This window comes from Cydia pomonella, chromosome 1 (assembly GCF_033807575.1).
Source record: "Cydia pomonella isolate Wapato2018A chromosome 1, ilCydPomo1, whole genome shotgun sequence".
In the NCBI taxonomy this organism is placed as follows: domain Eukaryota; kingdom Metazoa; phylum Arthropoda; class Insecta; order Lepidoptera; family Tortricidae; genus Cydia; species Cydia pomonella.
The window spans coordinates 8,364,961-8,391,578 of NC_084703.1; the positions used below are offsets into that span (position 1 = coordinate 8,364,961).

General features: G+C 35.4%; 1 protein-coding gene across 2 annotated transcripts in view; it reads right to left on the reverse strand.

The window, feature by feature from the left end:
- Positions 1-26,618, reverse strand: part of LOC133529021 (UNC93-like protein) — a 127,727-nt gene that overhangs the window by 41,106 nt on the left and 60,003 nt on the right. The window contains exon 2 of one of the 2 annotated variants that reach the window (XM_061866649.1): positions 18,089-18,154. The exons of the other annotated variant lie outside the window; for it this stretch is intronic. The gene's annotated coding sequence lies outside the window, so the exon portion shown is untranslated. The remainder of the gene's footprint in view (positions 1-18,088; positions 18,155-26,618) is intronic. 2 annotated transcript variants of the gene reach the window in all.

Genomic DNA, 26,618 nt, shown 5'->3' on the forward strand with positions numbered 1-26,618 from the left:
AGTAAAATATAAAAACACTTACAAAACAATACAAAAGATATAAACACATTATTTATTATTATTAAAACAAACGACAATGTAACTTTACTTAAGAGTTCGCAGCATGCTCGGTTCTCCATACAAACGTAATTACGCTCTCATTTTACAACGACTAGCTAGATTGCTCTTTAAACTTTGTACTCAAATAGTTTATGTAGCCTCGGATACCATAGTTAAAAAAATACAGCGAATTTAAGATTTTCATACAAAATTTGTTTTTGCTCTATTTCGTTTGTTTTATAAGGTAGAGCAATATAAACTAATTTCAGTCCCAAATATACTTCATGTCATTGTAGATGCAAAGTTTCATTATAATCCAACGCGTAGTTTTAAAATGAGAACGAAACCCGCCGGGGACTCTTAATCAAGCCATAAGGAAAATCAGGAACTTCTACGATCCTATTAGTACATGCAAATATTAAGTTATGCTTTATTGTTGTTAAACAACATACAGGATGTCTTTGCTCTGGCCGTTTGTTATCAAATTCAAGGATCGGTTCTATTTTTACTGTCATTGACAGGTGTCATGTTTTTTGTAGTTATAAATGTACTAAGAACTTCGTGCATATTCTGTCGCTGTTTGATGTTTTGTTGTGATTTTTATAATGTTACTTGCAGACAGTGTGCTCTGTGTATTTTCAGGCCGTGACAAAATTATATTAACCTCCTCCTCGTCCTTTGGACCCGGGTGCGTCCTTAAACTACTTCCAGAAGAGAGGTATGGGCATTGTGAATGTCATCTCGCTTTGTGTTGTAGTGCACAGCACAGCAGATGTCATTCCAGATCTAGAGCAGAGCCCGACTGGGGATCCTCCACCTTACAGAAAACCGCAGCCAAATAACACTAGACCCTACTTATAGTGTTGTGCTCCTGCCGGTGAGTAAGGTTGCCAGAGCTCAACGAGGGTGCGGAGTGTTAGGGTCGGCAACGCGCATGTAACTCCTCTGGAGACTGCTCACCATCAAGCGGGCCCTATGCTTGTTTGCCACCGACGTAGTGTATAAAAAAACCTCTCTGTATAGTAATGTTAGGGAAAATCGTGTATGCTTTAGATGTAACAAATGTTAACGCATTTGAATTTACACAATCATTTCTTTTGTCGTTTTCCTTATTGCTGTCTTTGCCTACATAGGTAAATAACGTTCTTTGAATAATCATTAAATTAAGTTTAAATGGTTTGTAGGGTTCTTACAAAGGTATTTTTGCAAAATGAAGCGTTGTTTATTGATACTTTATGATCTCGTTTACGGAAAATTACAGATTATTATTTTTCTCTCTTTGTCAAAACCAGTAAACAAGTATGATACATTGGTTTTCCTTGAAATGGGTCAGCACGCCACTCTTTTCCTAAATTCTAATATGCCCTCATAATTTTACACGAAGCGCCTTCAAAATAAAAATGATCAAAGTGGCATTAAGACCATTAAGTCAAGTATAGGAGTTAACTGGCGAGCGAATTTACTTCGTAGATGTTGTTCAATGGAAGCGCATTTAGAACTTTAAAATATGATGTCATTATAATATAAGGCTCTTTAAGGCTAAATTTTTACTTTATATGTAAAATATGTATACGGGTGTAAATATGAGTGTAGGTATGTGTATGTGTGTAGGAAATGTATAATATTTGTCATCGTCATCGCAGCCACAGCTGAAGAACATGTTGACACATGATGAGTGACATTGTCAGCACGTAGGCGTGACATATGAACAAAGTTTGTACCAATTACCTTTAGTTTAGTATTACCTTTAGTTCGCGATGTTACGCCGAAATACATCGTCCCCGCGGAGTTCAGTATCCTTAGCATCAGTTTGACACTGTCATGTATTCGCTTGCAACTGCGTAAACTAACTCACAACACATTTCCATTGACATTCGCGCGGCTTCGACACCGCGGACCACAGTCTCGTCGAGGCCAAGCTTGATCACTACGGCTTCTGTGGACCCGCGCTCAGCATACTAGTGTCCTTCATGAGAAACATAACCCAAACCGTGGTAGGAGACCGAGGAAGAGTACGGTCTGCGGAACAATGTAGCATAATGGAAGTTCCACAGGGCTCCTGTTTATCTAATACGCTGTTTACAGTGCTGCTCAACGATCTACGCTGACGTATATGTACGCTGACGATGTGACCGTAGCGATCACAGCACCGGACGAACAATTACTAGAAGTGGCTCTTACATGTTTGGTTTACGCGAAACTGTCTACCACTTAATACGGAAAAAACCTGCTTTCTACGCGTTAGCCTAAACGGTCACCCTAGTGCTGACCTGGAGATCCACGCAGGGCGCACAAAAATAGAACAAGTAACGACCACTAAACTCCTCGGATTTGTACTTGACAGCTCTTTTTCTTGGCGGGAACATATCGATGGTGTATGTGCACGACTAGGCCGAGCATGCTATGCATTACGACGCCTTGCATTGACAGATAGCAGAGATACAGTTAGATCGTGTTACTTCGCCACCGTCCATTCGATACTATCGTACGGCACTGAGCTGTGGGGCCGAGCATCGAATTTTGACCGTGCCTTTCGTATGCAGAAGCGCACAGTGCGAGGCATCGTAGGTATACGTAGTGACGAATCAGTCCGCGATCACTTCAAAAACTTGCGCATTTTAACCCTACCAAGTTTAGTTATTCTCCAAATCGCGACCTTTACTCACACAAACATAAACAAATTTAAACGTAAAGGCATAGTAACCTCACATAATCTACGAAGTAATTCACATTGAGACCGTCTAGTAGCACCGCTTCACAAACTCAGAAGATCACAACAGTCGGTGTACACCACGGGCCCCGCGACATACAATCGCCTCCCAGATAGCATAATAGATGCACCGTCTCACCTATCCTTTAAAAGGAACTTAGAATATTGGCTGCAAAAATTTAATACTTATAATGAAATAATGGAACTGCCAATGACTATGTAATATTTTTATTTTTTATTTTACATTTTTCTATTATGTAATTTATGTATCGTTGACATTACAATGTTGTGTACCTATATTTCTTTCATTGGTGGAGCGAGATGCACTGTTTGAGTGGACGGAGTCGCTAGCGTTTAAGGCCGCGCAAAACTCGTGGTGCGAGACACTGCGAGTACAGGGCACATATTCTAGCCACATCTATATATGTGTATATCAGGTGGCGTTAAAGTTTGTGAACTTTCGATTTTTTTTAATCAATTGTTTCGTTTTAGTTTAGATATATATAATATTAACAAAATAACGATTTTTCTGTCTCCTTCGTTAAACGAAAAATTTATTAGTAGGTACATTAAAAATAAAAAGTTCTGTGGCCATCGGTGCTACACTCTTAACACTTCGCCCCATGCGATGAGTCTTATTTGTACTTCACCGTTGATACACAAATCTGAACCTGTTAACACTAACTCATTCAATATTATTGTGATGGTCGTATGTAACAATTTGCAAGCATGACAAGTAATCCTCCATGAATGCTGGAAAACATAAGCGGTAGCGTTCGTATATGTGCTCAGACCCTAGTTCGAAATTTCGCAAAAGCCAACAGCTTGTTGTTGAAACGTTTGTTTGAATGCTGCTCTGCATGTTAATAAAATTATGTTTGTATGAGTACCTACATACAATTTCTTATCGTTGCTCTTGACAATCAATCATCAAATCAATGATCTTAACAAATATCATGTACTTACACCGTATGTGGTTTCTTGAATAAAATGTGTACCAATTTTTTTTTATAAGTGTTCAGAAGTATGTGTTAGGGTTAATAGGTTTCTCAAATAAAATAACTGTTTTTCGTTTCTCATGCGTCGAAAGTGGCGCATCGTTTATGTATTAAGCGGGTTGAAACACACTTTTCGGCTCTAGGGAGTTTTACTTTCGCGGTACGTTTTTATTTATTATTTTTTACGATTAGCAATAACTAGGTTTTAAATGGATTTGATATTTAACTCGCGAGTCCATAAATAACGATCATTTACCTAGATTGTTAATTGAAACTTACCCTCATAAATACTATACAAGTATATACTTAGTCATTTTTTGTAAAATACACATGAATTTTACCTTCCTCTTACCTATTTGAAATGAAAAGTAGAGTGTTTAACTCGGATGAAAGCCTCCCTCCCATTCTGACTCGCAGATCTCATCAGAAATGCGTGCTTTCATCCCTTGGTTAACAATCTTCTATACATTCCTAATTATTACCATTATTTGTAGGGAAAGTATTGAATAACATTATCAAGTAAGTACAAGTTAAAGCTTCTTTCATAGTGTCTGTGTTTATTTAGACTTTAGTCAGATATTACTGAAGTGGAAAACTTATATATCAGTGTCAACTGTACGTTATTGGGATAGCTATTAACTAACAGTATCTATATCTACACGTGATTGCTATATACTTTACTGTGTCTGCACAGTATGTACGTGGCCAGTGTTCCGCAATTATGTAAATAATAGGATTTGTTTATTACTTATATAATGATAGTTGATGACATGTTTATTGTATTTAAATACGCTTGTTTGCTATAAAACTAATTGTTTGCGATAAATATCTGGTCACGTGCGTTAAATATATTAATTAGCCCGTGACTTCGGACTTTTGATCTACAACTCATCTTGAATTTTATTAGCAATACCTATGTACGTCACAGCGGGCAGTAGCGAGCGAGGAGTTCAATTTAAAAGTGGTATCTATGTCGGCGGCCGATCTTAAGATCAGGCAGATCGTAATGTTCCTGTGTAATGTTTTGACAGTAGTCACATTAACCCAATAGATAGGTAGGATATATAGGTTCGTTAGGTTGCTTCAAATGACCAAAGGGCAAACTACTTATCCAGAAATAGGAGCCCCGCGTAGCCTAGCATAGCGAGGCTCCGTCGACTCAGGGAACGAGACATAGATTCTCATATTCTTAAAGTTCGTTTACCTCTCGGACTTCAAAACCACTAGTTTTAAGAATCAAGACTAGATTAACTCTTAGTGTAATGTAGTTCATATTCGTTTTTATTTACCGTGGAGACAATATATTTGCAGATTATGTAGATTACGATCAAGTATTATATTCATGATTTTTTATCGAGTTTTCCTTCTACTTTAGAAAAACCATGTATAAGATATTTTCCACGTAGTTTCACGCACTTTTTTCCTTATATATTATATCTGTGAGTGGTCACGTGTTATGAAATATTTATTTGCGTAATTAACTTCATTATTGTCGATAAATTTTAATATATCTTTTCTAAAATCACGTTTTTATTTCACTTCGGTCTGTCTTGATATACTCGTATGTCGTAATTTCACCAAATACTATATTATAATAAAAAAACAATTTTCGTGCGAATCTATTAGGGATTTAAGTGCTAAAAACCTATATAATATGATAACATAAGAAAATGTGTCAAGAATGTTGTATGGAATTCGTAAAAGCAGATCCACCTTAAACTAGAATGCCTCTCACGATCTGCGATCATATGCACTTAGCACTTCACAAATGTTTGCCGACATAGAATTCGCGCTGTTGTGTCCGACCGTCACCAAGACCACAATTACGGGTCGAGGACGCATTGCGAATTCCCCGTCTTATTAGGTATCGGAAACATAATTGTACGCGAATACTAAGTCACGAAATCGGTACGCTTTTGGAATTGGAAAGCAGTAAGTCGAAAATAAATTCATGACCGAAAATCGACCATAAGCGCCTCGCCGCTTGAGTTGCAAATTTAACTAGAGAGTTTTAAGCTGACTATTGTTTATTAGTATGTATTAGTGCAAGATTATTGCTGCTTATATAAACACAATTAGAATTATGATAGTTCATTGTAAATAGACACGTAGTTGTTAATATTTCGGTACTCACTATAGTTTTTATTGACTAGATAGAAATGCTATTGCTGTTATATTATGAAAGTCGTACTTCGAAACTTTTGCACTTAGTGCAGTTACAATATTTAACGCTTATTTGACACTATCGTGTGCCATGTTGAGTGCAACATGATTATTTGTTACAATATACAGACTTGCTTACTGCCTTATAAATACCGCAAGTGACAGTAGAAGATTCATTCAATTGTTTACGGTTTTCTCGGGCAATAAATTTCTAGGTGCATGTGGTTTTCTTATTTCACTTAGGTGCGGTCGTTATGCGTGGTCGTGCCCTTAGAGCCAATAAGGCTAATAAGTATTATGGCATACGATGTCAAATGAACCTTCATAATAGTTATCTAGTCAGCTTTATCTTGGCTCGCTTGTGCCAATGATGATAGGGTGTGTGTAAATTTTTATGTCCATTTGTCTGTCTGTATGTCTTTCTCTCTGTCCATCCGCAGCTTAGCCACTGGCCAATTGGTCATAGCTGCAATTAAGCATGAGTACCTATATAAATTATTCACTCCAACAAAAAGGTAAAATTAAAACAAGTTAAAATCGAAGACGAAGTATTAGAAGGTATACGTAAAGTGTAATGACATTTTTTTGCTTCAACCCTATTATGGTGTGGTTCAATATTTTATTTATAAAATTGTATATTATCGGAAATAATCGCTAAAATATCTATATAAATACGTGCTGCGAAGGCGGAGTAAGTAACTTTTGCTTATTATGTACCCACATGAAATGAAATCTACTAATAGCCCGGGGGTTCAATGCAGCCTATTGCCACGGGTTGCCACGGAAGCCTTCACTGAGCATGGACCGACATGCTTTAGACGATTTTGAGTTTTAAAAGTAGTGGTAAAAAAAGTTGAAATAAACTTCATTGAAGACAGTAAAAGTTAAACCTATTAATAGAAGGCTATTTTATGGGCATAATCACTCGGACCAAACGAGCGAGCTCGCCTAACGAGTCGCTATTTATACTGCACTTGGTTTAATTGATTCGCGTATCAGGGTGCTTACCCAACGTGCAAATCGTTAACGCTCCGTAGCGTAGCGTAGTCATCTCTCTTTATCTCTCTTCCATTTTAGTGCGACAGTGACAGTTGCCTTTCGTTCACTACGGAGCGAATATATTGGCTACGCACCTAGTCCAGATTAAGCTTACGACGTCCTGCTGCTACATAATTAATAGTATCTCTCAACTCAGAGCCAATATAGAAACTTCGATGGTTTAAATATTTTTAAAATCAATCTTTGAATAATTTTATACCTACGGAAATAAATCAGTATTTACATTCTTAACACACAAATATATACAACTTATTAGGTAACTTGCCAACGTATTTAGGTGTGTTAAATTTTGTAAGTTTGTCATTTACATTTACTGCTAAACCAATTGATAAACACAATAAACTATACTAGCAGGCCAATTCGAGTTTTACTTATTTAATCTCATTCCAATATGATACTGACCTGATACTGATCTGTCGTGTCAAAAGTGACGTTTTTGGTTGAAGGTTGAGATAATGCGCAATTCAGCAGGTCCTCTAAGGGCCACTTGCACCATCCCACTAACCAGGGGTTAACTGGTTAAACTGTTAACCCGGGTCACTATTGGTGCAAGTGGCCTTAAATGAGATTGGAAACATCTTATATTGGAATGATATTAGATCCATGTTAGATCAGTATTACATTATATTATTAGAATTGGCCTGTAGGATATACTTACTAAGAGATTCCATTAACCGTATCGTCAAATTGAAATATTTATCCAAATAAATATTTTTCCATTTTCACATTTCATTTTCAAACTAGAAAGGCTCGTCAAATACCCTACAGAATATACCATGCTAGTTGACGATGCTATTTCAGTTATGAATAGTAACTCACTCACCATCAGGTGAGATCGTGGTCAAACGCCTGCCTATATTTATGTAATATATACCTATATATATTTCGAGTTTTATTCAAGATTAAGGCACTAAGACAAAAGCCGGAGACTTTCTATTCAACTTACTTAAATAAATAATTCCTGAAGCATTGTCCCATTTCTAAATGTTAGTGACATAAACAACAAGGTATACACATATAGACTAACTTCAAACACTATAGGTCTGTTTTTTTTATTCCGTAGACTAAAATAACGTTTCAAATGTGAGACATGACATTTCTTAGTACCTCATGAACTGTCATTTTAGTCTACGGAATAAAAAAAAAATATAGGTACACTGAACAGACAATTGAAACATCATTTGGAAAATGACGTCATTGTCAATCTAGGTTGAATATTAAAGACCGGCTCTAAGTAGCGCAAGCAGAATTAAGATTAATCAAAAAGAAAACAATCAGCTGCATTGAAGAGAGTGCCTACATTCATTGTTAAAACTTTCCGAAATATATCACGTCGTTGGAATGCAAAGACACTTTCTTCGTTACAATTTGTATTTTAAAACCGGAATGGATTTGCTCGGGCATGAGGCGATAATGGCGATCCGGTGCAAACCGGTGCTAACCGGTGAGGGCCCTTAAAGAACGCACGCAGTGCAACTCTTTCCATTACCACGAGACATGCGCGAGAGGTCAGCCACTCGGCCCCGCGGCCACAATACATCGTAACATTTAAGAAGACACGTTTATCTATGTTGGATACGCTTTTTGTGATAATTAATGCAAAAAAAATGTTTTTAATATTAAAACCAATGAAAGAGGCGAAATTACGAACCAAATATTTAATTTTGACGACCGGTTTGGCCTAGTGGGTAGTGACCCTGCCTACGAAGCTGATGGTCCCGGGTTCAAATCCTGGTAAGGGCATTTATTCGTGTGATGAGCATGGATATTTGTTCCTGAGTCATGGGTGTTTTCTATGTATTTAAGTATTTATATATTATATATATCGTTGTCTAAGTACCCTCAATACAAGACTTATTGAGCTTACTGTGGGACTTAGTCAATTTGTGTAATAATGTCCTATAATATTTTTTTTTTTTTTTTCAAATATGTTTACCTATGGCATTTTTTTCTTAATCGTACATTTTTTATAAGAAGGAATGAACTTATGTTTAATAGCTAGCCCGTTTTACTAACGATAGGTAATTTATTACCTATTTTGTTACTGCTTCTTATAGTAGGTGGTATACTTTGTAATTTATAACAAACAAACTTATTCCTGTATAGGTAATATGATATGAAAAATGTTTACACGTTTATTGCTATCAAATAGCACAGTTCCATAAAACTCATAATGTACCTTAATTATAATATCTGTTTCTTTCAAAATAAGTAAATTTAATTCACTTTCAAATATACACTGGGTAAAGCTGATCAATTAACAATGTTAACTAGTCTATGGGTACGCATAAAAGTATCGAGGCGAAAGATATAGGTTTATCCAAGAGTAACTTGCCCTAGACGTCTATCACCGATTATTGTTTGGACACAATGATCTCTTGATTAAAGCCTCGCCGCGATCAATGCACGTGGAAAATTGTACACTTGACCAATCGAATTACGCTGATGTTTCTTTATGAATTGGCAGAATTAGATTACTCGTTTGGGTAGGTCAGTGGCATGGCATAGAAAGTATAAATAAAACAATGTAACATGTCGGGACATGATTTGATATTAAGTAATTTGTAATCGACGCGAGATATCACTTAGGTATCTTATGCAGTTTGGTATCACGTTTTGTGTTTTACATACAGGTTGTTGTCTTGTTCTTTATAGAGTTTTTATTAGTACATAAATAATAGTATTAATATTAATATTTTAAAAGTAAATTGATTTTTGGCATGCGCAGGGGCTCATATCAGGTGAAGTTTTTTCATTCTATCCAGCCCAAACCAAAAAAAAACCTGATATTGATTCTATTCGCTTTCGCTATTAGTAGCTCCTCGTTGCTGAAGGAACTAATGTTCCTTCTTACGTTAAGGGTTTGCGATGTAGATATAAAAGTAAAATACAAAGTTATTAATATTAAAAATAATAAAGAAGTGGCCTTGTTTTTCAATTTCATAAATGCAAACTCAGAGCCCATTTTGCCTTCTTCCTATAGTTTGTCGAACCTTTTTCGCCTACAAACCATAACAATTTTAATATCAATGAATCAAGCTATTAACACGCGGTGTCGGTATTTCATTGATGGTATAGCACGACACTCCTTGATTAATTCTTGCTCTAACATGTTGGAGGGAATTTCCTGGTCAAGTGTACTGGTTCTTGTCGGCTTAAACCGGGTCAAATATGATTGTTCTTATATTATATTCATAAAAATAACACAAACATGTTTGAGTGACGTCACGTCAGATATCCAATACTTTTAATGTTAAGAAAAAGGTTCTTTTTATGATTATGCGTATAGATATTATGAGAATAATAATATTTATCTCGACTCAATTGACCTCTGCACTTCAGATCACCTCGCTTAATATTAACATAGAGTAAAATAAGTAAGCATAACAAAGTAAACTTTAAAGGTATTGAATGTTTTTTTCTTAATAGAATGTTAAAAATCATACTGTGACTTGTGATAAGGGGTAGGTAGGGGGCTGTTCAGAGTTAATTCATCTTACTCTTTTATGTATATTACTTATGCATACATTTTTGATTTACCGACAATAAATTTAGCTTTTTCGTAGGATGGTATATCTTTGTACTCCCTCTGGCTTTTCATTTCACTGTCTCTGCCCGTGGAAAAGGTTAAACTATTAATACTACCATACTACTTCACTTACAAGTGTACTTATACATGATAACCTTTAAGTTTTCTTTGAATTGGCTATAACGCGCTCCCATCTACGCCCAGTTGGTGGGAATCGCATACGATAGGTAGGTACAATTTAGTAATTTACCTAGCTGTATAGACTATTACGTAAAAATCTGTTGCACATTTATACGACAGATTTCGTACTGACAGTTGTTTAATTCAAATATCATGCAACAGTGTTGAATGTTCGTGACAATGGCTCCTATTGAAGCCAACAAAGGGGTCATGACGTGTCTATTTAGATAGCTGTTACCTTCGCCACAATTTTACGCGTCTCATTCTAAATGTGTATATACCTATATAATATTTTTTTGTACCATAACGGTGCAAGCAAACGTGCGGTCCGACTGAGTGTAAGCGTGGATGAGAGGCTTTGGACTCTTACCACTCTAAGGTCTCATGCACAATACCTTTCAATCGTCACGTTTTAATCACGGCAGTTATGCGACTATAAACTTACTAATTTTATCAAGAAAATTTACAGTGACTGCGCCCTCAACCGTTAGTTAAGTCTTTCTAGTTCTGAATATAAGGAAAAATAGAAAGATTTTAAGGAACTGACAAACATAAATCTATTATCATAATTATTAGACCGAAGTTTGTGATCCTCGTAGTGGTTTTCCTATAGACTTCAAGAAACCCGACGCCCCCATGAATTTCCCTTTTACCATTCTCATACATTCGCCTTCGACAAAATCACACCTTGTTTACAAATCCGACTTAACTTCCTAAGTCCTAGTAACTTTAAGTACTTAATTTAGTTTTTGAAATTCGAACCTTATCTTATTTAACAAAATTTAAAATTAAATGTTGGTTGGTTGGATGGCACGGCACCACTTTTCAGCCTGGCACCCTCTGATTTCTTGATGTCTAGGAACACCACTATCTACAGGGATCAGGATTCAAACTGTGGTTAATTATTATGCAATTCTAGAGAACCTGGTCTAATAAGTATTCTGCCTGGAAATTCCGTCGAGTGAACGGAAATCCAAAGTGACAAGACCGTACAAGTGCTTACAATTGATTAAATGAACGAGGAAAACGATTTCTTGGAAGACAACCTGTAACCAAATGAATATCAAAGACCCTCTTATTACCAATCCTAATTTACGATACACTTCTATTGGTTTTCCGCTGCCAATCGCAAAGAGGGTAGGTCGTGTCACTTGTTACTTTGTACACTAAGAAGCCCAAAATGCATCATAGAGGATATCTATACATACGGCATCGGTGCGTTAATACACAACTTTTTAAGGGACGGGACTTTTCCTGAAATATGTTCTTTGTGGTTGTGCTAGCCTAGTCACTTCAGTTTGCCCATAGACAAAGGACTATCAGCTAACCGAATAAATAAAATTAATTAAGTATTTTTAAAAATATTGAAATATTATAACCGGAAAATTAACAAGTAATATAGTTCGTGTTAAACTGCCCTAGATTGTCAAGCGCTACGATTTGATAATTTATTTCACTAATAAAAACACGTGGCACCCGAGTTCAACTCTCAAGTATAAGTAACTACTTTAAGCGGCTTGGTTTTCCTTTGTCTGAAATCAAAGGCTTTATTTGCTTCCTGTACTTGACTTCTGTTACATTGTTGTTGAACAAATGTACAGTTGCAGAAGCGAATTGAAAAGGAAAACTTGCGTGTGCCCACACTCCTGCAACTCACGCGTCCTCTGTGGTTCTTTGTTTGGACAGTTGCCAACATCTTAGCAAATCAAACAGACATATCCTGTGGCTTTCGAATTATCGCCTGCCAGTACTACAGTACCTACATCTACTATACAAAAAATTAAATACTTCTGCGGGCTCGTCTTTTGTTTTGAAAATAGTCATTTAAACTCATTTACTTACGAGTATAAATTTTACCATTTCTAAAAGTAAGTAAGATGCATAAGTTGTAGTGATGCTGATGGTCATGGCATCTTATCCATGTTAAAGAATGTTTACCATAGCTGCTCTGGTCACCAAAAATTCAACGAAATCGCAAATTTCAACTAATATATGTGGCTTACCACAGAGAAGGGTCCTTAATGAGAACCTTATGCATATGAAGCCATATATTATTATAACGAGCTAATACTGTACCTATACTTTGGGAGATGCCATTGTTAAATTAGTGTGTAACTGTTATGATTGTGTTAGTCACAGATCGGTTGATAACAATAAATGTACCAATAAAAACGGTAATAGGAACAAGCGCACGGATACATACGAGTAGCTTATACTTACATCGCTCTGCAGCTTCATCTGCATTAATAAGTAATTGAAATGCTAATAATCTTATATCCAGCTTTTTATTATTAAATGCTAACGAATTAATACCACAATCCAGGAAGAAAGACATTAAAAACACTCATCATCGATCAACGAGACAATTACGCGTCAGCCCTATAGTCAATTACGTGTATGACCTGTTGCCCCGCGGTAAGTACTATTGTTTTTTTTTAATCACCGCAATTTCCGAGGCACACGCGATCGCTAAATATAAGCGTTTTTTGCTCTTGACTCTCACGATTCGAAGAACGCGCGCTGGATGCTGTGGCTAACTAAACGCGCGTCGGCCATAACCACCGTACACAAGTTTTTGAAAAATATGTTTTGGGATTTATATTTTTTCTTATTAAGACCTGCTTTCGAAGCGCTGGTGGCCTAGCGGTAAGAGCGTGCGACTTGCAATCCGGAGGTCGCGGGTTCAAACCCCGGCTCGTACCAATGAGTTTTTCGGAACTTATGTACGAAATGTTATTTGATATTTACCAGTCGCTTTTCGGTGAAGGAAAACATCGTGAGGAAACCGGACTAATCCCAACAAGGCCTAATTTTACCCTCTGGGTTGGAAGGTCAGATGGCAGTCGCTTTCGTAAAAACTAGTGCGTACGCCAAATCTTGGGATTAGTTGTCAAGCGGACCCCAGGCTCCCATGAGCCGTGGCAAAAATGCCGGGACAACGCGAGGAAGAAGAAGAAGACCTGCGTTGTTCTGCGAGCCTTACTCTGTTGTTGATATTAGTGACGTGTTCCTAATGGCAAGTAAGGTTGCCAGAGATCTCTGCGGATGAGATACCTGCATCGTGAATTCGTATATTCGTAACATTAACCTGCCGACGCAGTGATTACATACGCTCGTCCATATGTTTGCTTACTGTCAGACGTTTGTTTGGTATTATTTATTATAATGATTGCCAAACGTTTATTACGGACTGTAGAAAAAGAGGCTTGCTAAGGGCTAGTTGCACCAGCCACAACAGATTGAATGATCGTCACTGATCAGCAGTAAACTTTGTATAAAAATATATACTAATGATCATAACAAAAAGACGAACGTATTAACAACGTCAAACGTCTTTGTACACTTCGTAATGTTACGAAAAATCCTCAAAATCTACCCAAAGATTTTATACTGGCATGTCAATTTGCTATTCCATTGTGTAGGTAATATTTCTACAATAAATACACCGTTAAAGCATCTACTACTATCCATTAGAAGTCAGTAAGACCGTGACAACGACTTGTAGAATCGCGTAATCGCCATGCGATTATAACTATTATTCCATCACCGTAAGTTGTATTGTAGTAAATGTAAGTGGAATCTCGCGCTCAGTTTTTTGCCACGTTTTTCGCCGAGGATAACTAGTCCATACTTGACATGATGACTTTTCCTGCAGACCTAGTGAGACTGATGGAACTGTGTCATCTGATGCACGCACAGACAGATACTATATACATTTATAGAAAGATTTTTAGCTACGAACTAATTGCGTTGTAGGGGGACGGTGACTAAAAGCGTGACATACTATTTTAACTATCAAAAAATAAATGTATTCTATTCAGTGGTCCTGATGATGACAGTGACGCTAAACGCCAAACGAAAAGAAACAATCGGGATGACGGGAGCTACGAGAAGTCACGTGGCTATTTCCATATATTATGTAAGTTTCGATAAGCATTTTCCAGGAGCGTTTGTCATCTCGGCTAAGCTCCCTCTTACCACTAACTATAAAGCGGACGCCACTTCCGCGCACATAGCTAATTTTTTATCTCTGATAAATCGATCACAACGCACGCTGTAGCATCAACATAGGATTTTTTCCAGACCGAATGATATCTTGGTAATATGAATTCTATAATCACTTCAATAGGCAAATGTGTAGGTACAAAGGTAGCAGAGGCCTAAAGTCAAAACATGTATCGTAATTCGAAGTCGCATTGTTGGATTTATCCATTTAAGTAGGCATATGCCGTCTGTCGCCATGGTTAAACATCCGTCACGTTCGTACAGGTACTGTCACATCTAATAATATAGATACGGACAACCGTGACAAAAATATGTATACACGACCTTGAAAGTGTATACATATTTTTGACACGGATTTTTGCAATGGATAGTAGTAGATGCATTAACGGTGTATTTATTGTAGAAATATTACCTACACAATGGAATAGCAAATTGACATGCCAGTATAAAATCTTTGGGTAAATTTTGAGGATTTTTCGTAAGGATTTGACGTTGTTAATACGTTCGTCTTTTTGTTATGATCATTAGTATATATTTTTATACAAAGTTTACTGCTGATCAGTGACGATCATTCAATCTGTTGTGGCTGGTGCAACTAGCCCTTAGCAAGCCTCTTTTTCTACAATCCGTAATAAACGTTTGGCAATCATTATAATAAATAATACCAAACAAACGTCTGACATATGCCGTCTGTCGCCATGGTTAAACATCCGTCACGTTCGTACAGGTACTGTCACATCTAATAATATAGATACGGACAACCGTGTCAAAAATATGTATACGCGACCTTGAAAGTGTATACATATTTTTGGTACTTTGTCCGTATCGATATTTTGACGCGTGACTGTACATACCCCGAGTAACCAAAGATTCTGATGTATTAAGTTTCGGCAACAAAATTCGATTTTACAACACTAATTCATATTTTTTATCTCCACACAAAATCATTCTAATCGCCCGCAACTCGCACGTGACATATAAAGCCACACATAAAGCTACTGAACGATCTAACTAAATTATGTTCTGTCTACGCCAGCTACCTCAATTATAGTACACACACTTAACATCTTCTTGAATGAAAAGAAAACCCAGTAACTTCATACTCACCTATAAATTTCCATCTGTGATAAGTATATTAATGTAATATTTATTTAGGTGTTCAGAGTGTCTTCGTTGGTGTTATAATGTCCAGATATTGAAAGAGAAAGAAACTACTAATCATCAATTATCACCGTTTTGAACGACAGTTTAGTGGCTGTATCGGGAAACCTAACAGCAACACAATGACACGTAACAATGGCCCATTGTGGCGAGCTGGGGGTACTACTCTTAGTTGAAAATCTCTTCTCAAAAAAGCTTATTTGCATAACACGTTTGCTTCTATCTTAGACTTTACTACGTTGAAGATAAAGCCAATTATTGGGAAAACATGAAAATTTATATAGTCTATATCATAAAAGTTCATATGCCGGTGTTCGTAATTGACACAAGGCTGTGACAATACATCGACAAATAGCACAATAAAATTATATATATATATATATAAAAAAAATTGTGTCAAAAATCTTTAAAAAATCTATAAAATTATGATGACAGTGGTTATTATAAAAATGTTATATTAACAATGGTTGTTCTATTGTTTATTTTTATATCACTTGTTTTTTCAATTGTCCTTGAAATTTTGTAGATGTTTTTGTTTTGTTGCAATAATAACTATCTCTTTCCGAAAACACAATTAATAAATAACTATGACGGAAAGCGGTGCCTATTAATAACCATTGAAAGTAGAGAAGAGGAAACATGTTGGGACACCTGTAACGACACGACGACTTCATCACGACCATCATAGATGGGAAAGTCGAAGGAAAGCCAAGAAGGACATACATGAACCAAGTGAAGGAGTAACGTCGTGTCGTATTAGGCTGTCAAGGAAAAGGCCAAGGAAAGAAATACCTGGAGATTGCTTTACCGCCAAGACTCTTAAATTTTTTATGATGCTAATAATACTTAAAGTAACTTTTAAGTTTCAAGATGGTTGACCAAGAAAAAACTGATCTATATAATTATTGAAAAGTTGCCGCGGATCGTAGGTACACGTGCTGAACGGAACCGAAAATAACTAGATTTCACAATTATTATATTTGTAGATGTAAATAGGTTTTATTAGTATACTGACGTATACCTACATTAGGTACATAGTGGTCGTAAATAAATGTAACATTATGATACGGGTGGCTATAATACTACCTACGTCGAATGATCATAAATCCTACGATGAGGTTCTATCGTGTCGTATGATGTCAACATTGTTATCGTAGGCACGAAATCGTAAATCAGGTTTGAAGACACCTAATTGAGTGCATTGTAGGTTTTATGCCGAGGGTCATTATGCTTATGTACGTTCTTAATGGGGTTAAACCCCACAGATGAAAAATTGTTGCTACAGTCGTCAGGACGGGAACCCGAAAAAGTCTACTCTGTGTGGTTTTTGTTTCTTTGGATTTGACATATTACATGTTTTTTTAATATTGCAGTGCCATTTTTTGTCACTTTCACATTACGGTACGATTAAATAAAAAACAGAAAATCTAAATTATTATTTTAACCATTCGTATTTTATAGAAATAGTATAAAAAATAATGTAAAAATAAAGGAACGTTTTAATTTTACATTTTGCTAATCGATCAAGCTTAGTAATACATACCCACATAGTAACAGTATTTTCCTTGAAATAATTACTTAATCTAATTAAATACTCTATCGATTACTTAAAGATGAAACGCAAAGAAATAAGGAAAAATGACTTTGTTAAGCACTAAATTGCATCAACCTCGTCGTAAATGTCACACAAATTGATAGTTTTGTTAATGTTATTTAGAATGCGAGTAATTGTAGTTTTTCTTCGTGGTTATCTAATCTTATTATTGTCATCAATAAGGCAATACAGGTGAAAATCTAATACAATTAATATTTAAGGATAGGACCTTAAAATGTAACAAAAATAACTTAGTGAAAGTTACGTTAAACCACCAAATAAAAAACAATAATTTTGATCATGTAAAGCCAAGTAATCAGACGATTATTGACTGTTCTGTGACTTTTTCTCAATTAATTAGTTCTCAATTAAGAGAGATTAATAAATCTTATTAAAATTTTACTCTGGTAAAGCCTGCGGGGCCGTAGCCAAGATGATAATCCTATATCAATAAATGTCATCGAAAAGTAAAAATGAAGTACTCATTTACTACGAGGTAAAATATATTGGGATGACAGATGCAAATGAAAAGTCACATCATAATTTCAATACACGATGGTCACTTGGCTTGATTTAAAGTATTCTATTGAATTAGATTTCCACCTATCAGAAAGTAACATAACTGTGTCAAACAGTAGTTTGTTACTTACTACGTGGTCGCTTGGTGGCGTGTGATGAACCGGATCGAAGCGCCTCTCCCGGCTGCTGACGGGCGGCTACAACCAGACGAAAACGGTCAGCGCAGCCCAGAACCGACACAGCTCTCGCGTGGCAATTAGTATTAAGTGATCAGTATGCTTATAAGTACTTAGCGGGAGTCAAGGCCCTTTAGGGTACTGAACCTCTAAAAATATTACCTTAGGGCCGGTTGCACCGACCGTCGGTAATCGGTGAGTTTTCAACTTTTATTTTGATAGGAAAATGTGACGATCACCACGCATAATAACCGTAACAGCGATTTAAAACCAGTGTGAATTTGGCATTAATTACGCGAGAATATGGCATAGGTTATATAATTATTTTATAGATAAATAAATTAAAAAAGTTTTCCAATGGCTATTACGGCAGTAAAGCATGGTAAGGCATAACAAAAGTCATGATTATAAGTATATTCAGTCCGGGGCCATAACTACTGTCTATATATTTATGAAACAAATAATCAAAACTACTTAATACTTAGATGTATCTATATTTATACTTTTGTTTAAATTATGTTATTTGTTAAATTTATGAATAATGTGCAGTTATGATTCTAAATCGGTATTTTTTTAGAATATAACACCTTAATTCGCACAGCAGGTAGATATTTCAGTAATTAATAAGTACATTAACCACCTAAATAATTACTTTACTCGTTCATTGTGAACTTATAAATATGATCAAATATTTAAACCAACGATATTGCCCTGGTAAAGATTCTTATAATTAGAAAATTTTGTTACTTTTTATTAAGACTACGAAATTAATTTCAATCAAATATGTAAATAGTGACGGCCAACGTGGCCAAATGTGTATACCGTAACACACCTTTGTTACCACATGTAAATATATATTTTTCCTACTCCTCTACTGTTATCTGTCATTTATGCATTCATTAACACGAATATAAGAACATATATAAAAGATTTCAAGAAAAGTCTATATTGTCTATTCCTCATAAAAGCTCTTGTGCTTTTATAAGCTATAATGTTACTGCGATTAATGGCTACCAACCTAACAAAACCATAACGAATACAGTTTTAAACTAAGTGCATTGATGCCAACTTACAAAATATTCATTTGGTTGCATAGTAAAAATAAGTCAGAAACACGCATGTGACACCCGTAATATAGCAACACCCATAGACTACGAAGACCGCTTAGCGTTGCTTGTTAGTCTCCGTAGGCTACGGTGGCCAAAATTGAGAAAAAACTGTCCAAAAAATTAATTTAGCAAGTAGCAAGTACCAGGGCCTCATGAGTTACGAGGAGTGTCGCCGACCGGCCGGTATGCTCGCGCGTCATGGCTATATACTTTTGCTGTAATTTGTTTACCTAAATTAAGATTTATTTTTGTTGACTCGTAGGAAAAATATTGTATGCAACGTTGTATAAGTAGGTCAAAAAATTCTCGTGGCGTATTCCTTTACAATGTTCGCCTACGCCTTCGGCTCCGGCTCACATTGTAACTCACGCCACTCGCCTTTTTTGACCCTTCTTATACAACTTTTGCATAAAATACTATAATATTATTATATTATAATCACATAAAGGTCTACAATACTCGTATCAGGTTTGTAATTCCTTTTTTTTTTTTTTTCGCAGAGGGAATGCTTTTACGCATCATCCCCAGGCCATGGGGTGTCGGCCTATAGTGGGGGGTATGTGGGACTCACAGCTCTCGCACCTTTCTAAGTCAGAAAGGGGAGAGAAGACTACCCACTAAACCCTCTGCGGCGTTACACCCTCTTGCCGGTTTGGGGAGCATCGTGGGGTCGCTAGCATTCATCCTAGAGCAAATAAAATAAGTAAAATAAGGTTTTTTTTTTCAGAAACATAACATAAATAAAAATCAGACACTCTGTTCAAGAAATTGGCGTCTTGTTAGAACGAAATAAGATTTCTTTACATTTTATTCATTCGCAGAAGCATAGTTCCAAAAAAAAGAAAACTAATAACAGCTGAAACTTAAGTTATGTCATATCTGTGTATACGGAATAAAAGCTACTGAAACTGTCAGTAATTTGTTTATGTTGTTTGCACTTTAAGCAATTTAAAATATTTCAATATTCTACGTAGCAATATTGGTTGTCAAACAATACTTATCATCTATATTATCATTTTTTAACGGTAATAATCTATTAGTTTTACCCCGTAATCAGCAGGCTATTATTTACACTTCGAAGAATGTCCAAACTATTGACCAAACCTTAAAATATTAACAATCACACCGAAACAAAGTGCAGAGAAGCCGTCAAACAGTATTTACCTAGATTACTCATTGAAACAATATGAATTTATTCATAAACTGACAAATATCCCGCTGGTATCATATTGATATCCTAAATAGGTGCCTTTCAATTCAGGTGTACAGTTGAAGACGTTACGGTTAAATACTTTATTTGACGATGAATCATTATGAAAAACCCATTTATGACAATTCACTACACTACGCAATTCATAATCAGAGACAGCATATTATACAGGCCTGTACCCACATATTTCACTGGTGCATTAAAAACCGTCAGTATTTTTTCACTCGCTCAGAACGCTCACTAGATGACCTCATGATGTTTAGCTAAGATCAATACGCCAAATCGAATATGTGGGTCAGAGATCTCACTAGACGGCGCCATCATAGTAATAATGAGAATGATTGACACATTATAGCTTTTATTATTTTACTTTTCAATTGTAAATAATCATAATATATTTACGGTAAGGCCGTCAGGTTTATTCAAAAGCGAATAAACAAATACAGGATATCACGACGCAAAAACCATAAAACAACCATAAATTTCTCGAAGTAGTTAAATTATTACGAAATGTGACGAAATGAGTAGGTTTTATAGTAAAGCATTGAAAATCGTTTCAAGAAAAACTAGATTACGTGTAGTTGATTTTTCTGGTAAATCTCAAAGTAATTGTTTTTATGTTTCTAAGAATGTGTGTAATAATATATATAAGATTCTATAGAACGAAGTTGGAAATAACACGATGAAGGTCGAATAAGGTCTTCATGAACATACTTTTTTCAGCGAAAAGTGATTGCGTGAAAAGCCTTAAAATATACTTAATACTCCTAAAACGTGCGATTCGATTGGTGAACGAAGTCCAAGCCAGACACAGGCGCGGATCCAGCCCTCAAAAAAGGTTGTGGTCACAGCACAGCCACCCGAAAATCGGCCAAGTGCGATTCGGTGTCCGAACTCGTTCATGAACAATCATGACTCTTGCAAGTCTTAAACGATCGTACTACCGATCTCAATAGACTGAAAGTGTGACGTTAGAAGGCTATTAGGGGGCTACCTTATCAATTTTTCGCAGATACTCGATTCTCAGACAACGTTTCGCAGGTCAACGTTTCATAGAGGGATTTAATCGTAGATCTAACTTTTAGTCGACATTTGCTAGTCTTGGTTCACATACCGTTCAATTCGCTTTTCTGTTAATTAGCAGAACACTGACAGAACAATTATTGTATGAATTTCGTTTGGCAGAGTAATCTTTTTGTTTAAGGAATTATTAGTAGAGTAACTTTTTTTATATTTTATACATTTTTTAAATATTTCGTTGAGTAGTCTAGTCGACAAGTTCAAAATGGTTAAAAATAGAAATAAAAATACTTGAAAAATACCTCATTGGAATTGAAACAATGTCTAGAAAAAAGGTATTCGAATTCGAATCGTTTATTAGCACAAAAAACTCCAAAGTTATAAAAAATATGGTATTTTGTTTTTGTCAATATCTCATAAACTATCAACATTTAACAAATGAAAACAAAAGATTCCTATAGTATTTTTCAAACAGGAAGGGTATGCTGATAGATTCTCATTCTCGCAAAATTGTATGTCATCTCAATACAATTTTGCGAGATGTGGAACTTTTAGGATATAAATTGTATGGAGATGATATCTATCAGCGTACCCTTCCCGTTTGAAAAATACTATAAAGAAGAGAAAATTTTCCAATAAAAAATCCAACTCTAGGTACTCTAAACTCTATTCGTTACAGTTTTAATTTAACGTTAAAAATAGCCCCCCGCGCCTCATTTTCGGGATGCGCGCGCGGCGTGAAAATGCGAGTAAATACGTAACATTAAATATTATTTTAAAGGTAGATTTTTCAAAAAGATAGGCAATTATTAATTAACACTTTTTTCTGGATCTTTCGTCTCTATTGTAAATTTTTAAAAATGTTATAATAATTGGCGTAAAAATATTTCGCTTCGTGGAGCCCAAGATGGGCTCGACATCGACGAATTTATACACTTAACAAGATCACAAAAAATTTAATACTTTGTGTAAAATTTCAGAATAATAGTGAAAATTGTCAAAAAAATATAAATCAAGGTAAAATTGTTAAATATAAAACAATATTATAACCAAAGTATTGTTTTTATAGCGTGATATTCCTTAGATAACCGAAATATTTTTACGCCAATTATTTGAACATTTTTTTTGTTTACATTTACGATAATCGGTTTAAAGAATTTTATTTCTCATAAGATTTTTTTACAATTCACTTACATGAGAATTAGAAGTAAATAAGTTAACATTGTACGGGTGAGCGTATGCATGCGTATTTACATTCACACAATACTAACAAGTGCCTTAAGTAAATTACCTTAAAGTATATACATATCTACAGTTTTCATTTAGTGTAACTACGCAAAAGGCAAAACATTATTTCTGCACTAAATGCGGGTCATTGACAAACAACAAACTCTTTAATTTACCTTAGTAGGATTAATCTTAGGTGTAAGAAAATAAATCTAGCCATACGCGACCATATACCGCTCAGTACAAAATATAATTAGCGCAATTTTAGTATTTTTGTAAATTTTTATTGGTAAAAAATGTGATCATATAATGTTATTTACTTTAGCGTATTCGATACATATACTTACATTAGTGGGTAGACTAACAAAATATGCAGTGAGTTGATGCTTAGCTGATGTGTTTACGCTAATCGCTAATCTCGTTCATACGTCATAATGACGTATGAACGAGATTTTTTTTAAATTAATTATTCCCTAACTTAGGGCTATTTTCAGCGGTAAATAAAAACTACAATGAATAGAGTTATAGTTCTTGGGATTTTTTTTATTGGAAATTTCTACTTCTTTAGAAATATTCTATTTTCATTTCTTAAATGTATTATAGTTTATGAGATTCGGCTAAAAACGAAATACCATAATTATTTTTAACTTTTGCTATTGTTTATGTGCTAATGCTAATATACACTTCGAATACATTTTTCTAGACATTACTTATTCCGAATCTAATCAGGTACCACATGTATTTTTAGAAGCAGTATCTAAATTTTTCAACTTGCTGACTAAAGTTATTTTCGAATAAAGTGACAATTTAATTAAACTTTAACTAACAGTTAAATTAGTATTTTAGCAATTGCGATAGTTACTTATAACATTCGGGTCGGCAATATATCTAAAATCGCAAACGATTTATTGCAGTCTATGGAGCACTTTTTATACATAGATAGATAAACGCTACGCTAACTACGCTAAAAAAAACTCCTACAGCTGTAAATTGAAAGCTGGCAATATTTTAAATTATTGTACTAATATTTGTGAATGTTGAACATTTCTAAGACTCCATAAGCTAAAAGTAATTGCCCCTGTTAGTAAATAATCTTTATTTTTTACAAATAATTAGGACTCGTGGTGGCGAGAATTTCTAATTAACACCAGATGATCTGTTTTCGACTTGGGTAAGCGCGCGTGACAGTTATCAAACTATCAATTTACGAAAAGTAAATCCGCGTATCAATGTTATGCCAACCAACTGACTACTCTGTGTAATTAAATTTTTACAAAGATTCCTCTGCCATAGCATCTGCGAAGCAAAAATTGGTATAATTGTACTCGAGGAATTAATAGGACACCCTATTAGGGTTGTGGGCATGCCCATCGTGCCCACAACGGTGGATCCGCCCTTGGCCAGACATTCGTATGAGAAACTTTTCAAGTAGAATGGGATAATAAATATTCTGGGATAATCTTACACAAATTGACCTAGCCCCACAGTAAGCTCAAAAATGCTTGTGTTGTGGGTGAAGATAAATCGGAATCAGAGATAGATAATAGGTATAATAGACAGGAACAACAACTATCTGTGATGAGACACTTATGCCCTTACCAGGATTTGAATCCTGATTCGTAGGCATTGTCACTACCGATTAGGTTAGGAAGCCGTTGAATACAGCACACTGCTCAATTAAGGTTATTCCATATATGAAATTAAAGTTTGTGAGTAATAATTTCGTTCATTATTCAATTACCAATGATGGTTTTGAAAATGTATATTGCTTTACCTTCGTAGTTATATAATCAATAGTTAGGTATGGCCCTAAATACTTGACGATCTTTATATATGTAGTAAATTGTATGGATTAGTCTAGTATTAATTATGCTGTAATTAAATATTATGAAATAAATAAATCTAAATCTATATAATTAAAACCATACTGAACAACTGCGATACTAAGTTCGTCCTTGGTTGTCGACCTTAAACAATCAATCGTACAACCATAAAATATTTATGCGATGGTTATCACAATGGACGGTGACCACCGTGTTAATTCGCCGCACAAACATAATCGCTGATAAGTCATAAAATGCTCTAAGAATCCTGTTTTATTTCTCACGACAATTTAGCATATTTTTTATCTTATAAATTCCATAGAGGCGCTATTACATTTTATTTCACACGCTATTATAGCACTTATCACATAGGCAGTGTATTTCAAATTGACTTTACCTCACGGACAAGCGAAGAATTGCAGGATCGGTCTCGCATCTCTTGTGTATTTCTATTGGTGCAAGCACAGTGCACAGCAGGAACAGTGACTTGGAGATCAATAGCAAGTGCGCGACTACGCGTAACTCAAATCAAAACCATACTTTCACTGTTTTTTAGCAGCCGTCAACAGACTCAGGTTTGTTAATCAGTGGAGAAAATAATCAAATTAAAGGTTGAATTTTGTAAAACCTCATTACTCAACCAACTACCTACGTTGGTAACGTAGCAATATAGCAAGCTAATGAATAATGTAATATATGAAAAAGTCCGTGAGTGAAAAATTTGTTACAGTTAATGAAATTGACTTCGGTAGGTACTTTTTACGCACTATGGACGTCACACGGAAATACCTTTCTCCCAACTGAACCGCCTAGTAATGTTATGCGCCTTCACACTAAATTAGTGACCAATGAGTGATAACCGTAATTATTTAGTGGTTAGTAGGCGAGTGATCTGAGGGCCTAGCGCAAGTGTCGCCAACCAAGGCGAAACGAACAATGTCGATTGGAGAACATCACGTGTGATATTCGTCATGCTTCAGTTCATTCAGGCGATTTATATTTACTACATTGCGGGCGTGATTTCTAAGGATTGTACTGGCAATGTTTACATTTGTTTATTTGCACTTTATAGGCACCTAACGTGTTTAGTTTTCCGGCTAAGTCTGTGTTTTTCCCTTTCCTTTCGATCTGAACTTATAGATTTAGCCTTTAGAAGGTGGTACTGGATGGCTTTACGTATTCTTTTACAAATATCCAGAACATTTTTTTATGGTTTTATATTGGTCATGTTTAATCATGATCATGTTTAATTTTTTTTCATTCACGCAAATGCAATTATAAGTAGGTACCTTTGTATATTTTCGTTTTGTTGTCCCGGTCAGGAAGGTAGCAATTGATTACACCTACTTATAAAAAGAACTTTCGATGGGAAGAACCCAAAGAACTTTAGGCAACAGCGTTACAACTTCCAGTGTTACAGTTGCATATATTGTATGGAGGGGCATGTGTTCGAGTATGCAGTCAACGAGTCCGGAAAACCATGCGTCATAGCGATCACCTCAGTTCCGCTTCTGATCTCCAACAGAATATGTTTTATTTATACTGCTCTTCTTCCGGTCATCTTTAAACTATTTATGCACTTGACTTGTTTACGCAATTCTAGAAAACAAGCGTTAAGAAATAAGCAACAATGCGTACTTATAAGAATAAAATAAACATGTGCCACTCAGAGTTTCAGGCAGAGGTTTATTCACAAGAGACACCTACGTCTCTATAGGTAGGTGAATGGATGTTAATTGTTTTGATTTATTACTGTATTGTACGGCGTGTACGCTAGGGTGGAGCGAAATCAAAATTCTTGCATATAGCATTGGAACCCCTCTAAAAGGAAGTATTTTTTTATCATTTAAGAGAATAATAATAATAATAAAATATTGGTATATACTTTTTGCCTCCTTAACTATCGATTATATAAAGCAATATACGAATATTTTAAAATAGATTATATTTATGCTTATTTTTTTATAACAAGTTTTATTCATTAAATAACATATTTTTGCAATTAACAAATATTATCGATTCCTATATTATAGCATGTATTTTTATGATACGGAACATCACATAAATGTGGTTTCATGGAAAAGGCCCTATAATCA